We start from the raw sequence: 7,801 nt of genomic DNA, 5'->3' as shown, positions 1-7,801 counted from the left end.
TAGGTTGCACAAGGCATGATCGAACTGTTGGGTCCCAATTGAGCACGTGATTGTGGGGCACCTAGGGTCTTTCTTCTTCTCGGGTAGATGGTTGAGTATAGCTGCGCTACACTCATCCATTAGCTTGAGGACCTATGTGGATGGCAACGGTCTTGTGTTGTTGAGGATGCCTTTGATGTATTATGCATAAGAAGGTACATGTAATACGTCCATTAGGGGGACGCTCACATGTATCTTCTCTATCATCTCGACAAAATGAGCAACTTGCTCGTCCATGGCTTGTTTTCTTTTTCTTCTCAGAAATAGCAAGTAACTGGTGTCAACGAAGTCTTGTGGCACCATTTCCTCCTCTTCTTGATCGTATTGTTTTTTGTTGAAGAAGCTCCCTCCTCCTGTTGCCCTAGTGCTCTCCCTGCTTTATCGTTAGAGTTTATTGGATCACGAGTGGACTTACCACCCCTCGTGGTCTCCGCAATAATTTTTCAAGAGAATTCTTGGGTTGCCCCAAAATCTTGCCTTTATTATTAATAGGAACAGTAGTAGCAAATTGAGCTAATTGTGTTTCTATCATTTTATTAAAGCTCAATTGATTTTTAATAGCGGAAGATAAATCTTCTATTTTTGAGTTAATATTTTCTAGCATTTTGTCATTATAAGTTAGCTTTTTAGTAAGGCTTTCATTTATTTTCGCTTGGCCTAAGACAAAGTCTTTCAAGGAGGGTTGGTTTGAATTGAAATTTAAATTGTAATTTGAATTACCTCCTTGTGGGTGGGACTGGTTGTTCCACCCATTATTGTTTTGTTGGTAGAACGCGTTGTTGAAATATGCAGCTTCCTCACAGGTCTCGAGGCAATCATTCCTCGAGTGGCCAATTTCTCCACAAACTTCGCAAGTCATTTGTGAGTTCGTGGCCTAAACAATGGGCTTCATGGCTTCCTTCTCATGGGCCCTTTCGTTCAATCTTTTTAGTAGTAAGTCCTTTTTTGTGGCAAGTATATCTGCCTCCTTCACGGTATGCATGCATTTTTGTTTTCTTTCTTCCCCCTAGCTCTGATTGGCCACCATGTTTTCAATGAGAGCCATGCTCCATTGATGGTGAGGGAAAGAAATGCTCCTCTAGCAGCAGCTTCCACGTGCCCCTTTGACATGGGCGTAATTCCCTCATAGAAGTTTTGGAGCACAAGCCAGTTTCCATTCCATGGTGCGGGCATGCTTGGATGTAATCCTATAACCTCTCCCATGCCTTGGGGATGGATTCCACTAAAGTCTGCTAGAAATTTGAAAAATTTCCCCTCAGGGCATTGGTTTTGCCCATGAGGAAAAACTTCATGAGGAACGCTGCGAAACATTTGTTCCACGTGTTTACACCTTCCTTGTAACACCCCAGGTGTTTGGCTTCCACATTTGCACTTGCATTTCATAAACATGAGAATCATTCATCCATTCATGAGTTTAGAATTGTCTAAAACATGCTTTTGAAACATTGCAACATATTGTTACATTCTATGTGTGATTATTTTAGGAAATGAATAGTGTGTAACCCTACACTCAAGTGTAACATGTGCAACACACTTTAGTGAAACATGGTTAGCTAGTACAATGCCACAAACTCATGAAACATGGTTTTGAAACAGAAGTAACAAAGTCACTTGTTTTTCCTTGTTTCAATACATGTGATGCTTGATTTTTGGTGTGACCAATGTGTGGTGTGGCTAATTATCCTCTTAAGCAACTTAGTTATACTTAGAATGCCATGAGGAACAATGTTCATGTTGATCATTTTGCCGAATTAGGTTTCCAAGTCATGGTTTGACTATTATGGACCCTAGAGCTATTGAGTTTGATTGATTAAAAAGTATAGCTTAGGGTGTTTGCATGTCTGAGCAACCTAAATCAAAGTTGTAGAAAATTTTATAAGGAACAAACTTTATTTAGGAGCCAAGTCATGAAAATGTGTAGAACATGCTCAAAAAGGGCCCACAAGGCAGTTTTGAGGTCTAGTTGGAGACTCTGAAAATTTTCTAAGTCATTAACCAATGTTCGGTTTGTTTGGCTCAGTTTTGGGATGGTTTTACTCCTCAACCATTGAGAATTGGAACATGATCCTTTAATATGAATTGTAGCTAGTACTTAGGGCTACAACTTTTATCTTGACTGTTTTCGCTGATGACCAACGGATTAGGAGAGGGAGGGCCACCAAGTATCGCTGTCAGGCGTTAATGGCTTGACTGAAACGAAGCTACAGTAACCGACCGTTAACAGAGTTTCATCGCTGTGTGTACGCTGTGTGTCGCCGGTGCCCTGACCGCGTAGGCCACATCGTGTTGCCGCACGCCAAATGAAGCCCCTCAGCATGCCTATGAGTCTCCCAGCATCTCATTCCATTCCTTCGCCTTCTCCACTCACAACAGCAGCAGCAGCGACAGCGCGCTGGCTCCACCATCGACGTCGAGCAAGCGCCAACGCCTAGCTCGCTCGCCACCACGTAATCACTGTCTCCAGTTAGCCCTCAGCTCCGCTGTCACCTCACCTAGCTCGTCCCGCACACCGTTGGGCCGGTAAACCGAGGTAGTGGCCGCATTTCGCTTCCTACCGCCATTTGGACCTCGCCGAAGTGGCGCTCACCGTGGCCAGCACTGCACGGCTCTCCTTTCCCTTCCCTAGCTTTCATCTTATCTTCTCCATCACTCACTGATGCTCGTGTGATGATGTAGCCAGCTCCGCCGGTCCAGTCAGGCCAAAACGTGGCCACGCGCCGTCATGTGCCATGGCCGAGCCGCCGAGCTCCGTGGCCGGAGTGCTTAGAGGTCGATGGAGAGTGAGGTTAGGGTACCCATCGACGCAGGAGGTCGAGGCGGTCACGTTGGTGCCATCGTCGTCGCTAGAGACGCTGCCGTCAGTGAGCTCCGCCGGTCCCCGTTGCGTTAACCGCCGTGCTATGTTTCCGTTTCACTGCCATGCGGGCCCAACTGACATGTGGACCCCGCCGGACAGTCACTGCATAGTCAAAGGCTAGTTCAATTATTCCAGTTTTGATGCTATTTTGTAAAATCTATATCTAGAGTTTGGTAGCTCCAAATTGGGTGGTTCCAATTTTGTTAGGATCATAGTAAAGTGTAGTATTTAGAAAAAATATAACATGAACACTTGTCGTGGAATTTTTGGATGAATTAAATAGGAACTTGAAATGTGTTTTTAAATGCTTGCAAACTTGTTTAAATTATATCTTGAGTTCCTGTGCTCCAAACATTATGAAATTTTGTTGGTGAGCTATTCTTGCCTAGTAGAAGCTTTGGTAAAAATTTGAGAGTCATTGCATATATGGTTTTTGAGTTATAGATTTTCCTTTTATCATGGAATGATCCTTGTGTGAATTTTTGTAATTTATATGTGAATTCAATGACCATGAAATTTTGTGGTGAATGTCCTAGTACCTTAAGGATGCTAGGAAAAAATATAAAATCTGTTTCTTGACACTTTTCACTAGGGTTTCCTAATTGTGGCATTTTAAGATTTTATGGCTTGTCATTTTTGTGTAAGATGTTATACTTGCTGAAATGATGTGAAATTTTTATAGTAGTCCATTTGGAGCATGTAGTACCTATTGTAATTTTTGTAGATTAAATGGTGTAGTTCTCATATATGTTTATCATTTCTCTAAATTAATTAAATAAATTAAGAAAGGCATTAAAAGAAATGAATTGGTGGGGAACACTTTACTTTCTGGTGTTCTTGTGACATTTGTGATAAGTGAGTGGAGTTGGTTTTGTCCAATTATTTGTTTGCAACATAAGTTAATAAATATTTCCTGGCTGTATGTCTTTCTAGACAGTTCTCGGGACTTTACAAAGTTCCCCATGATATTTTGGCTTGCTGGGAATGTGGTGAATACAAAAGTTGTAGATAACTTATGTATCTAGCTCCTATCAAAATTTGGTGGCAATTGGCCTAGTAGTTTAGGAGCTACAGTCATTCAAAGTTGGATCATAGTTTTGCTTGCTCTCTGTCTTGTTGGACCTGATTGTGTGGTTCTGTAAATTCGACCTGATAAAGTTTGGAATCATGCCTTGAGGTCTGAAAATGAATTGTAGGCACTTTCATAAGCTTTCCAAATTGTCTTGTTGCCTGTCATTTCAATTTGTAGATCTCCAGTTTTGGTCAGTTTATTATACCGCTATATAAGTTCGTGTTTTGCTGAAATACGAATGATTGTGTGTGATCAGTTGCAATGTTCTTGTTGATTGTTTAGGTGCTAGCCTAACTTGAGAACATGCTTAGGTGCAGGTGCTAGGTCCTTAACTGAAGATGAGTAATTGTACATTAGATTGTATAAACTTGGTAAGTTAAAGTGATTTGAGTAGAGCTTAAGTCAGAAAATGCGGACTGCAGTAAGCATGTGCATTCCCCGAGCATTTCTAACTTCGTTCATGTGCATTCATGATATTTATCATGTGCATACATGCAATAGGTGCTCCGAGGGAGTGACGCTGCTGGAATTCGAGGGAGCGAGCAAGGAGGAGGAGCCCGAGGTGCAGGCAATCGACGAAGCAGCCACCGAGGAGGAATTGCCCGAGTGCCCTGACCACCATCCTTGCTCTTTCCTGAAAGGCAAGCCCCAGAGCATATTAAGTCTCCCATGTTTTTACAAATATCTTGAGTATCTCTTATTGTTGATGATGCATTAAGTATAGGAATTGGTTGGAACCAATTGTTGCATTATATATTCATCCTTGTCTAGATATCATACTTGAATCCTATTTAAGTTTAGGAATGGGTAAAATACTTAGCCATGCTTAGTGCGGTAGAAGTCAGGTGATTTCATGTCACCTGCGAGCTTTAGTATGAGGTGGATCACGGTTGGCTATATTTGCTATCGTGGAAAAGAACCATGTTAATAATGAATTAAGACCGGGCGGAGTCTTGTGTAGAGTTGGACATAGTGTCTCCGTCTGTGTCGTTTAAGGAATGATATGTTGTACATCCTTATGTCATGTTGAACGCAGCCTAACACTTAGCTGGCCGGATAACTCGTTCTGACCGCGAAGCCTAGTAGCTCGACTCAGGCCGGGAACACGAGCAGTGGCATGCATTCTAGAGGTAGGAAGGATGTGCGGAGAGCCATTGGCATAAGTCCAAGGCGGGTTAGAGTCCCGAGCAACCTTGGCAGAGTGGTTCTCTAAGAATGTTGATCTGTTCGGACTCGTGACTCTTGAATTGTGCCAAAGGTGACTTGTTACGACCCTGACGGGGGAAGCAGGGTTTGTGTTTAAGAATACCCCTCCAGCTGAATAGGGATCGATTCGAATCGCCGTCTCTCCTAGATAGTGAGAACTTGACTGAGCAGCGGCAACGTAGATTCAATTAATTTAACGATATGGTTAAATGGATGATGATGATAATGTTGCCATGATTTATACCTGCTATGGTTATTAATGTTTGCATCTTAATCAAATGATTGCTTAGTATAGGTGCTAATATAGATGATAGGTTAATGGCTAAAAGTCACTGCTAGCTCAGGTTAAGAGTTGATCATTATTACTTATGCTTTTCCGCAAAAAGAAAGTGTCAGCCAGATCCACTAAATTAAGCTATGCATGATCCTTGGTGTCATTTGTTTTGGTTTCCGACGGGTAAGTCTAGCTGAGTACATTCTCGTACTCAGGGTTTATTCCCTCTTGTTGCAGATGACCTTCTATATCAGGGCTTCTGTAAGTATTGTCTCCACCCGGCGGGTGACGAAGACTAGATCATGGGCATGATCTCTGTTTCTCTTATCCGAATGCTTTTGCGGGTTGTGATCAGCAAACCAGTATTTGTATTTGAACTCAGGGATGTAAGTTAAACTATTTGCTTCCGCATACTTTACAAGACCTATTTTGTAATAACAATGACTCTGAGGTGTTGTAACCTAATTGCAAACCATCTATGAAATATTGTAACGTATGATATGTTATGTTGAATTACTATGATCTTGGTTGTATGCAAGTTGGTTTGAAATCCTTCGAGGTTTCAGTTGACTACCGGGTTTATATGGGCTCAAGTGCGAGAATTCGATCGTTTCGGCGATTGTTTTTGTACTTGTGCTCTTATAAATTGGTCGGTTCTGTGATAGCCCTTCTCCTTGTAAAACCATTGTTTCACCTTACCCGCTAGGAAGAAGGGAAACAGACAGAGCCTGATGCTAGCTGGTACAACGTCTTTGATGATGATAGTGTCGCACAACTCTAGGAAGTGTTGTAAGTGTGCACTTGTGAACTCGCTAGACAAACCTCATAATTGGCTTGCCTACACCATCATGATGAGGCCAGTGCACAACTATTGGTATAAATTAATGCACATAGAATAATCTACAAGCACACAGATAATATACCGATGTAGCATTTAACTGGGAGCACCAAGTTTTATATCGAACTCAAGGAAACATGTGTGAGAATAACCAAATCTAACTTAACCCAACTTCACAATCAAGGCTAGATAATAGGAGCATATAGGAGACTGTTGTTGATGGTAGTTAACAACCATTATAAACCATAAAAATAATATGCATAAGGGCATAGATATAATCACTAATGAAGGTCTAGGGGTTTAAACTAACAAATTCCATGAGTTTTGGTGAATCTATATTTTTAGCAGGGTTTATTCAGAAAAAGCGTCATGGTGGACCTACATGTCAGATTTAATCATGCTTATCCATAGCAAAACAGACACTAGAAGACTCTAGAAGACATGAGAGGACTCTACACTGAGACAGAGAGGTAGAGGCTACAAGGTAGGGCTATATGTCAGCCCCTCCTTTTAATGCCGGTTCTCCACCACCTCCTAGGTTGCATCTACACCATCCTTTAAGTCGGTGTAATCCAAGGGCTCACATTGGATGCTTTGGGATATATACCAGACCCTACCAACCCCTAGGCATCATAACTCCAGCCATCAAATCATTTGAGAAGACAGAAACCTTAATCATCCTCAGAGCTCCACCATATTCTAGGGCATAGCTAGTTAGGCTAGGTCTAGAGGGAGGAAAGCAAGCTTCACTTGGATTCCCGATCTTATCAAGAGCATGGTTTGGTATAATCTTTGTACCCCCTCTCTTTTGTACCTCCATTATTTTTATATGCTAGTTACAATTGTTATGACAATATTAGTATTCATCATATTCATGTTCTTCATTATAATGTTCATCGTCTACTTTGATTCTATGCTTAGTATAGTTGGATTATCATCATGTTCATGCATAAGTTCGTATAGCGCTCACTCTAAGGTACCATGGGTGAGTAGTCAACATTGTATAAGCATGGTGCTTATATGTTGTTTACCTACGTATACACCCTATATTCTGGGTTATGTGGTAGATCGTGGATGTGATACTCCCATTGAGTCCTTTGTAGTCCACTCCCCAAATATAGGCACACGTAGGGTCCGGTTATGAAGGAAGAACAATATCTGTTCTTGATCTTCCTTAGTAATATCCCTTATATGTAGATATGAAGATGATTTTAGAAATGACTACTAGGTATAATTGCACTAATCAATGTATGCTTTGACTTATAATTAAGAATGACATAGGAATTATTCCTCTAATATTCTAACTGACCATGCTAATGCCATAAAAATGAGTACTCTGAGTGATTTATCATTAATATTAGTCAATACTTATCATATATCTTATCCTATGACTTACCCCTAATGAGTAGAACATTGGTTATGGTTTATTTCTCCATCAATAGTATAAGTTATCAATACATGTCCGTGTCAGACATTCCCTATGGTAAAAATATAAATAATGATACTTGGAATACT

General features: G+C 41.1%; 1 non-coding gene across 1 annotated transcript; it reads left to right on the top strand.

Annotated features, from left to right (window-relative positions):
* The first annotated feature begins 1,194 nt into the window (after nt 1-1,194).
* Nucleotides 1,195-1,301, top strand: LOC136514535 (small nucleolar RNA R71). The gene has a single exon (XR_010773691.1). It is a non-coding gene; the product is annotated as a small nucleolar RNA R71 (small nucleolar RNA).
* The last annotated feature ends 6,500 nt before the right edge of the window (nt 1,302-7,801 follow it).

The sequence above is a fragment of the Miscanthus floridulus genome, chromosome 16, assembly GCF_019320115.1.
Source record: "Miscanthus floridulus cultivar M001 chromosome 16, ASM1932011v1, whole genome shotgun sequence".
Classification (NCBI taxonomy): domain Eukaryota; kingdom Viridiplantae; phylum Streptophyta; class Magnoliopsida; order Poales; family Poaceae; genus Miscanthus; species Miscanthus floridulus.
This window is presented reverse-complemented; position numbering and strand designations above follow the sequence as displayed.